Source organism: Oncorhynchus kisutch, linkage group LG9 (assembly GCF_002021735.2).
Source record: "Oncorhynchus kisutch isolate 150728-3 linkage group LG9, Okis_V2, whole genome shotgun sequence".
NCBI classification, from domain to species: Eukaryota; Metazoa; Chordata; class Actinopteri; order Salmoniformes; family Salmonidae; genus Oncorhynchus; species Oncorhynchus kisutch.
The window spans coordinates 27,033,537-27,042,555 of NC_034182.2; the positions used below are offsets into that span (position 1 = coordinate 27,033,537).

A 9,019-nucleotide genomic window follows, 5' to 3' on the forward strand; every position below is an offset into this window, starting at 1 on the left:
TCACCATAGTGAAGGCGTAGACTCAGGTTTTCCGGGTCTCTATGTTTTTGGTTGGACAGGTTTCTCAATTTCTTTCTTAGATTTTTGCATTCTTCATCAAACCATTTGTCATTATTGTTAATTTTCTTCGGTTTTCTATTTGAGATTTTTAGATTTGATAGGGAAGCTGAGAGGTCAAATATACTGTTAAGATTTTCTACTGCCAAGTTTACACCTTCACTATTACAGTGGAACGTTTTACCCAGGAAATTGTCTAAGAGGGATTGAATTTGTTGTTGCCTAATTGTTTTTTGGTAGGTTTCCAAACTGCATTCCTTCCATCTATAGCATTTCTTAATGTTACTCAGTTCCTTTGGCTTTGATGCCTCATGATTGAGTATTGCTCTGTTTAAGTAGACTGTGATTTTGCTGTGGTCTGATAGGGGTGTCAGTGGGCTGACTGTGAACGCTCTGAGAGACTCTGGGTTGAGGTCAGTGATAAAGTAGTCTACAGTACTACTGCCAAGAGATGAGCTATAGGTGTACCTACCATAGGAGTCCCCTCGAAGCCTACCGTTGACTATGTACATACCCAGCGTGCGACAGAGCTGCAGGAGTTGTGACCCGTTTTTGTTGGTTATGTTGTCATAGTTGTGCCTAGGGGGGCATATGGGGGAGGGAATGCTGTCACCTCCAGGCAGGTGTTTGTCCCCCTGTGTGCTGAGGGTGTCAGGTTCTTGTCCGGTTCTGGCATTTAGGTCACCACAGACTAGTACATGTCCCTGGGCCTGGAAATGATTGATTTCCCCCTCCAGGATGGAGAAGCTGTCTTCATTAAAATATGGGGATTCTAGTGGGGGGATATAGGTAGCACACAGGAGGACATTTTTCTCTGTTAGGATAATTTCTTTTTGAATTTCTAGCCAAATGTAGAATGTTCCTGTTTTGATTAATTTAATGGAGTGAGTTAGGTCTGCTCTATACCAAATTAGCATACCCCCTGAGTCCCTTCCCTGTTTCACACCTGGTAGTTTGGTGGATGGGACTACCAGCTCTCTGTAACCTAGAGGGCAACCAGTGGGTCCATCTCCTCTATACCAGGTTTCTTGCAGGATGACAATGTCTGTATTACCGATCTCTCTCTCTCTCTCTCTCTCTCTCTCTCTCTCTCTCTCTCTCTCTCTCTCTCTCTCTCTCTCTCTCTCTCTCTCTCTCTCTCTCTCTCTCTCTCTCTCTCTCTCTCTCTCTCTCTCTCTCTCTCTCTCTCTCTCTCTCTCTCTCTCTCTCTCTCTCTCTCTCAGACAAGCAACCTGCACTACAGGAAGACTGGCATTCACCTCTCAGTGCATCAAAACCACACGCTCTTTTCACACCTCTCTTCATCTGGACGATAACTCCGGACCTCTCCCCCTCAGTTAAATGTGCTAAGTACACTCTTTTAAAAAGTCCTATCTAGAACCTGATAGGGTTATTCGGCTGTCCCCATAGGAGAAGCCTTTGGAGAACCCTTTTTGGTTCCAGGTAGATCCCCTTTGGGCTCTATGTTGAACCCTCTTTAAAAAGGGTTTTAGCTGTAACCAAAAAGGGCTATCCTATTGGGACAGCTAAAAAAACACTTTTGGAAACAAACATTTTTTCAGTACCCTGATCTGCACACAATACCCTATAATGACAAAGCAAAAACATATTTTTATAAATGCTTGCAAATGTATTAGAAATAAATGACTGAAATATCAAATCTATATGCCAAAACACTACAAGCTTGGCACACCTGTATTTGTATAGTGCATTTTGTTACGTTACAGCCTTATGAAAAAAAAATCCCTCATCAACCTTTCACACAATACCCCCTAAAGACAAAGCAAAAACAGGTTTTTGAAAATGTTTTCAAATGTAAACAACAGAAATATCTTATTTACACAAGTATTCAGACCATTTGCTATTGAGCTCAGGTGAATCCTGTTTCCATTGATCATCCTTGAGATGTTTCTAAAAATTGTTTGGATATTCAGAGACTTGTCCCAAAGCCACTCCTGCGTTGTCTTGGCTGTGTGCTTAGAGTCGTTGTCCTGTTGGAAGGACTAATCCTTTACTGCCTTTGCAGCAGCTAACAGGGATCAATGACAAATACAAATACACCCATGTAGACAGGAGTGATCAGTGTGAGAACAGCCCTGATGCTGAGTCTCCTTACACAGAGCTGTGTCTACAACCTCCACAAGAGGAACCTCACCCTCTCCGATGCTGGAACTTACTACTTTTGTAATGCTCGTCTATGGTGGAAGAAGAGGAGGACCAATGCCCAGCGTGGTAAGTGTCCATATTGATAATTTATGATCATGAACACAAAAACAAGAAAACGAGAATGAACGAAACAGTCCTGTTCGGTGAATACACAAAACAGAAAACAATCACCCACACCACACAGGTGGGAAAAACAAAATAACTAAGGTCAGAACGTGACAACTGTGCTGGATGTTGAGTGTGGTCACTCTGATGATCCACAGATGAGAATCCTAGTCCTTCTCTCTGTCATAAGAACTGGAGTTCTCCTCCACTGTCTGACCATCTTCATCATCATCTACACCACCAGGAAATACATCAAAGATAGATGTTGATCGACTTTTTGCATTAAATGTTGGAAATTTTATCCCTATGTATTGAAAATGAATATTTATTGAGATTTCTGAGTTGTTTAATATTGCTTTTTTTTAATCTAATGACCTGCGACCTCGTTTAAAAAGTTGGATGTCAGTTGAATAAATAGCTCTTCAGAAATCCCTGAGTATGCTTCTTCTTTTAGTACTAATAAATATCCATTTAAACAACTGACTGACTAAAATAGACTTGTTTCTTCTCTTGTGTTCTGTACATACAGTATGTCTGTATGAATGTGTGCAGAGGGCTTCTGCAGACCCAACCTACTGATCAATACAAAACCCACCCATGCATGCACCCACACAGCGAGATATTCACAAGTACCAACCTGCACACTGTGGTCTGCTGTGAAAACAAAACAAGGTCGTCTCTATGCTTTGGACAGGCCTACATACCCTGTGTCTCTATGTGGTTTTCGGCAGGATGTCTATGTGGTGTCAGTCTGTTTTCTCTCATTCTTTCATTGTTGTTCACAACCATGACAATTAGCAACACAGTCCACTTATATACTGTATGTCATGTAGCTTTTATACAAAACATTACCAAAGGTATGTGGACATCTGCTCTTTGAAAATCTCATTCCAAAATCATGGGCATTAATATGGAGTAGCCTCCACTCTTCTGGGAGGATTGTCCACTAGATGTTGGAACATTGCTGCGAGGACCTGCTTTCATTCAGCCACAAGAGATTTAGTGAGGTCGGGCACTGATGTTAAGTGATTAGGCCTGGCTGACAGTCAGCGTTTCAGTTCATCCCAAAAGTGTTCGATGGGGTTGAGATCAGGGCTCTGTGCAGGCCAGTCAAGTTCTTCCACAACGATCTCGACAAACCATTTCTGTATGGACCTCGCTTTGTGCACGGGGGAATTGTCATACTGAAACAGGAAAGGGCCTTCCCCAAACTGTTACCACAAAGTTGGAAGAACAGAATCATCTAGAATGTTATTATATGCTGTGGCATTAAGATTTCCTTCATTGGAACTAAGGCGTCTAGCCTGAACCATGAAAAACAGCCCCAGCTCATCAATCTTCCTACACCAAACTTTACAGTTTTCACTATGCATTCGAGCAGGTTGCGTTCTCCTGGCATCCGCCAAACTCAGATTCGTCCGTCGGACTGTCAGATGATGAAGCGTGATTCATCCCTCCAGAGACTGCGTTTCCACTGCTCCAGAGTCCAATGGTGGTGAACTTTACACCACTCCAGCCAATGCTTGGCATTGCGCATGGTGATCTTAGGCTTGTGTGTGGCTGCTCGGGCCATGGAAACCCATTTCATGAAGCTCCAGAGGAACAGTTCTTGTGCGATCATTGCTTCCAGAGGGAGTTTGGAACTCGGTAGTAGGTATTGCACTCGGCGGTTCCGTTCTGTGAGGCCATTCTATTGCCAATGTTTGTCTATGGAGATTGCCTGGCTGTGTGCTCGATTTTATACACCTGTCAGCAACGGGTGTGGCAGAAATAGTAGAATCCACTAATTTGAAGGGGTGTCCACATAATTGTTTAAATATAGTGTATGTATCTATGCAGAATGAAGGACTGCAATTCATGTATCGTTCAATAGGATGCAGCAGTGTACTATTATGGAAGTCCCCATGACTGCCTCAGCAATAGAGTTGGCAGCAACTTGTAGAAGTTGTCAAAAAGTTGACTAAGATGATGAACAATCATTGAACTCACTTTCCTGTGGAATCTCATGAGTCTAGTAGAAATAGTGGTCCAACAAATTATACAATAGACAATATTATTCTGAAGTCACGTCATCTGGATTTTTGGGGGGCATTTTTTCTAACCTTAACCTAATTCTCCTGACCTGCCACATTAATACTCCGAACCTGCCATGTCAATTTACTTAACCTGCTGCGTAAGTTCTCCTAACCTGCTACAAAAAAGTCTGCAGACCAGTCCTGAGAACAGCCTTGGTTTCCACTATTGCGATACAGCCTCAAACTGGCTTGCCTGCTCTTTCTCTTCACTAATAATGCCAGTGTGTTCAGTCTTCAGTGAGTGTGTTCAGTCTTCAGCGTTTTTCTAGCCTATTCATCAAATATAGGCCCTGCTTTACTGAAGTTGCTAGACACTGCAAGCCAAGAAATTGCGATATACAGCATTCCATTGCGAGTCACACCCACCTACACACAGAGAACCAGATCACAGGTACACTGCGGTCCGCTCTAAGCAAGATGAGGCCGTATCTACCCTGCTACCTGCACTCTGTGTCTCCTTGTGGTTTTCAGCAGGATGTCTATTTGATGTAAGTTTGTTGTTCTTACAATCTTTACTTGTTGCCACTGACAATTTGCAGCCGTAAACCTACTCTATGTGTATAGTTATCTGAAATCAGTTCCAAACCACAATGACCTGCTAATGAACTCTGTTTCAAACGTCTGAGTTAACAATCTCAGTCCAGGTTGGGAGGGACAAGTTAGTGATGATGTCATGGGAGAATTTTCAGTACATTCGCAATCAGACATCTATTGTGAGGCACAAGGACTATTGCAGGGTCCTCTGGAAAGAAGACCAAAAGAGGAGGAACCTCCTTTTGATAGATTCCCTCCTATGAGAACAACATTCACCAGAGAGTGATTGGCTGAGGTTTCCAATCAGTGATGCAGTGGATGTTTCTGTGAATATAGGGAATGAGAGTGCCATGCAATTGATTTGTTTTATCCTGTCATCTAATTAATTGACTTGGTCAAAAGAGTATATGTTATCTTTAGCGGCACTTATGTAATGGAGACAAGATAGCCTACATCAAATGCACCTAAAAAAGTGACTGCGAGAACACAAATGGTAAACAAATTGAAAATACAATTTTCACACAGGTCTGACCAGAGTGAATGTGAGAAATACAAACCACAATTTCTTGCAAGACCATTCAGGAGTCAGGGTACAATACAAGACCAAAGGTTGTCTGAGTGAGGCGTAAACAAAAATGACGCGTCCAGTTCGACCAATCACCAATGACCCCATTGTTGAAGTGTTGTACACATGGTTAGACTTTTTCCACTCAAGGTGACACCTTCAAAGATGATCGCACCGTGTGTGATATTTCTCCTCCTTAAACAAATAGGTAAGTCAAATTGTTTTATTTCTCTGCTTGTGTGATGTGTACTATAAGATTTTTTATTGGGTACTGATATTACAGTCGATTTCAGGCAATCCACCTATCATGATAGCATTTTTAAGTATGTGCTGTCTAATATATGTGAGTAGCTAAGCAATTTTAGTTGTTGTGTGTGTTATAGATCATGTTCCAGCTGTAGCACAATCCCCAGCCATTCGTCTCATATCACCCAATGTTGGAGACACAGTGACTTTGCACTGTTTCTATGAGGGTGACATGGCAGTAACATTCTCCTGGTACAAGCAACCCTTTGGAAATATTCCTCGCGTCATGTCAACATTTTTTTATAAGTATGACAGTGGCGCTACATTCTACCATGAATTTAAAGGTAACCCTCGCTTCTCAGTGGAAAGTGACGAAGGAAAAAAATCACCTAAGAATTTCAGACATGGAACTCTCTGATTCAGCCTTATACTACTGTGGGAGCGCTTATGGAAACAAGGTGGAGTTTGGAGAAGGAACCATTCTCATTGTAAAAGGTACAGAGAGAATTCTTATATTCAGATAGTTAAAAATCTTAGATTATACACAATGAGTGTAGAATAATAGCTAAAGGAAATTGAATTATTGTGACAATCAAATAAAAGGTTGATGTCCTCGCCCTCGCGGAAATGTAATTAGCATAATACACAAAAAACACAAATCCTTCAGTTTAAGAGATATAGAGATATCTGTTTTTTTTTGCATGGGATGAGTCTCAATCCACTGCAACTGCCTATCTCGCTCTTCCGCATCTGTGGTGAAAGGTGACGGAGCTAGAGCGGTGTTTGTCAGACCATGAGACATTCTGAAAATCCGTCTTCTCACAAAATCGTCTGTAGTGTTCGATCGGTTTGGCCTACAAACGGTTATGGCCTACCCCTCTACGGAACGATGGGACAATACTGTACTACCAATTGAATATCACGGAATTGGGGAGAAAAAGGGAGAAAATAATAATAAAATAATAAAATAATAACAAAAATAAAAAATATTCACTTATTTTCAGGTTCAGAGTCCAACAGTAAGACAGTTGTACATCAGTCTGTCTCTAAATCAGTCCAGCCAGGAGACTCTGTGTCTCTAAACTGTACGATACACACTGAGACCTGTGCAGGAGAACACAGTGTCTATTGGTTCAGACATGGCTCAGGAGAATCCCGTCCAGGAATCATTTACACCCATGGAGACCGAAGTGATCAGTGTGAGAAGAGCTCTGAGGCTGAGTCTTCCACACAGAGCTGTGTCTACAACCTCCCCAAGAGGAACCTCAGCCCCTCTGATGCTGGAACTTACTACTGCGCTGTGGCCTCATGTGGGGAGATAGTGTTTGGGAACGGGACCAAGCTGGACATTGACCGTAAGTGACATTGTGTTTTGTTATAATCTAGATTGCAGGCAAGGTGTCATTCAGTTACTTTAGTTTTTCTATGTCATTCAGATATCTTTGTTTTTCTATATCGTTCAGAAATCTTTGTTTTCTGTATCGTTCAGATATCGTTTTTCTATGTCATTCAGATATCTTTGTTTTTCTATATCCTTCAGATATCTTTGTTTTTCTATATCCTTCAGATGTCATTGTTTTTCTATATCATTTAGATATCTTTGTATATGAGAGAATAAAATATGACTCAGATCAGGCCGAGTCTTGTTGGTGTCTCTAACATTGTCATAGCTTTATCCCTCAGTGTCTCAGTGTCTCCATCCCTATTTGATATTTCACAGATGGTTGTAAGGAGGACCATCTTCTGTTCATGTATTGCCTTGGCGTAGCGTTGGGTCTGTGTGTCCTCCTCCTCATTGTCCTTACTTGTGTTTTGTACAAGATGAGCAAGTGCATAGGTAACCAATTTTATTGTGCAAGATAGAGTATGCATTAGTTGACATGTTTTGGTCAAAATTGGTCATAGTCTCTTCATTGTATGATGATGATGATTATATTGATTAATGTGTTTGATTAAAAGGAACCCACCTTCAGCCAAGTACTCCTGCAGTCCCCAGTCATGATAACCAGGTAACCTGATCTAACACTTGTTTAGTTGTTGCTGAATCAATGTATTTTTCCTTCAATCAAAATATGAAAATATACATTTTATTAGAAATTTTATTTCACAATACCACAATGTTTAGTCTAATACCAAATATTGGATTTACATTTTTGCTATTCCTCTCAGGATCAAGGTGTTGACACACTCCATTACGCCGCTCTGAACGTCGCCCACAAGAAACCAAAGTCCGGGAGACAGAGGAGCGCCATGGAGACAGACACTGTGTACTCTGGGGTGACTCCAAAACATGGACAGAAACGTGAACTTTTCCTCTTTAATAACTTGAATTGATTTTGTGTGTTCGACACTGTATGTATAATTATGTTTTTTTTAGTGTGTTACAATGACTTGTAATCTGCCAAGCTCATTTTCACATTGATACTGTTGTTCAATTTTGATTGAATAAAACATTAAACTGCTTTCATAGAGAGGAATTGTTTGTTTAGCATTCATATTTTTGTCGTTACATTTCTACACTTTCACCCACAGATTCAGCATGCAACAACCATAGCAAGCCGATGATCAATGTAAAAAAAAATGGTTGGTTGCATAATAACTGTAAATATGTATCTATTGCTGGTGTTTTAGCCTCTCAAACTGTCTTCTTTTAGCTGTATCCTGTATCACAGCTCTCTGTGGTGTTCTGACTGCCCTAAATAGATGTTCCATTCACGTAAACTCAACTCTAACCCCCAGCAATGACCGTCAATCCTAACCACGCTCTCTTTACACACCTCTGTGCATCCAAACAACAAAGATCCATTTCACTAAGAACACAATTCTGCCTCTTCATGACAGTGGCGTTCAGACTTTTTTTTCATGAGCATGGCCTTATTTCTATTACAACATATTGGGTGACTGTCATTCACCCAGTTCAATGTAACAGCGATTGGTTTAGGCAATTACATGGTACTCAAATTGTCTCTATACCCATCATGAGGTTGCTACAACCTAGCATATGAACGAAAGTTTACAACGTAGGTGCGCACAGGTCGAGAGACACATTTGAGGTGATGGACAGTGACACATGGACAGATAGTGACATTCAATACGCCTTGCACACTCTTGCCTTCATCTAGCTGAACAAGGAGAAAATCATTAGTCCAACAGTTGCAAATGAGAGTTTCTATTGGACGAATTCAAGTATGTCAATCCACTCTTTGTTCTGTTTGCTACCATTTAAGAAACGTTTTTCAACAGAATCACTTGTGGACTACACACAGCCTAC

At 41.1% G+C, this 9,019-nt stretch overlaps 1 pseudogene; it reads left to right on the forward strand.

The window, feature by feature from the left end:
- The first annotated feature begins 5,548 nt into the window (after positions 1-5,548).
- Positions 5,549-8,225, forward strand: LOC109879330 (immunoglobulin superfamily member 3-like; annotated as a pseudogene).
- The last annotated feature ends 794 nt before the right edge of the window (positions 8,226-9,019 follow it).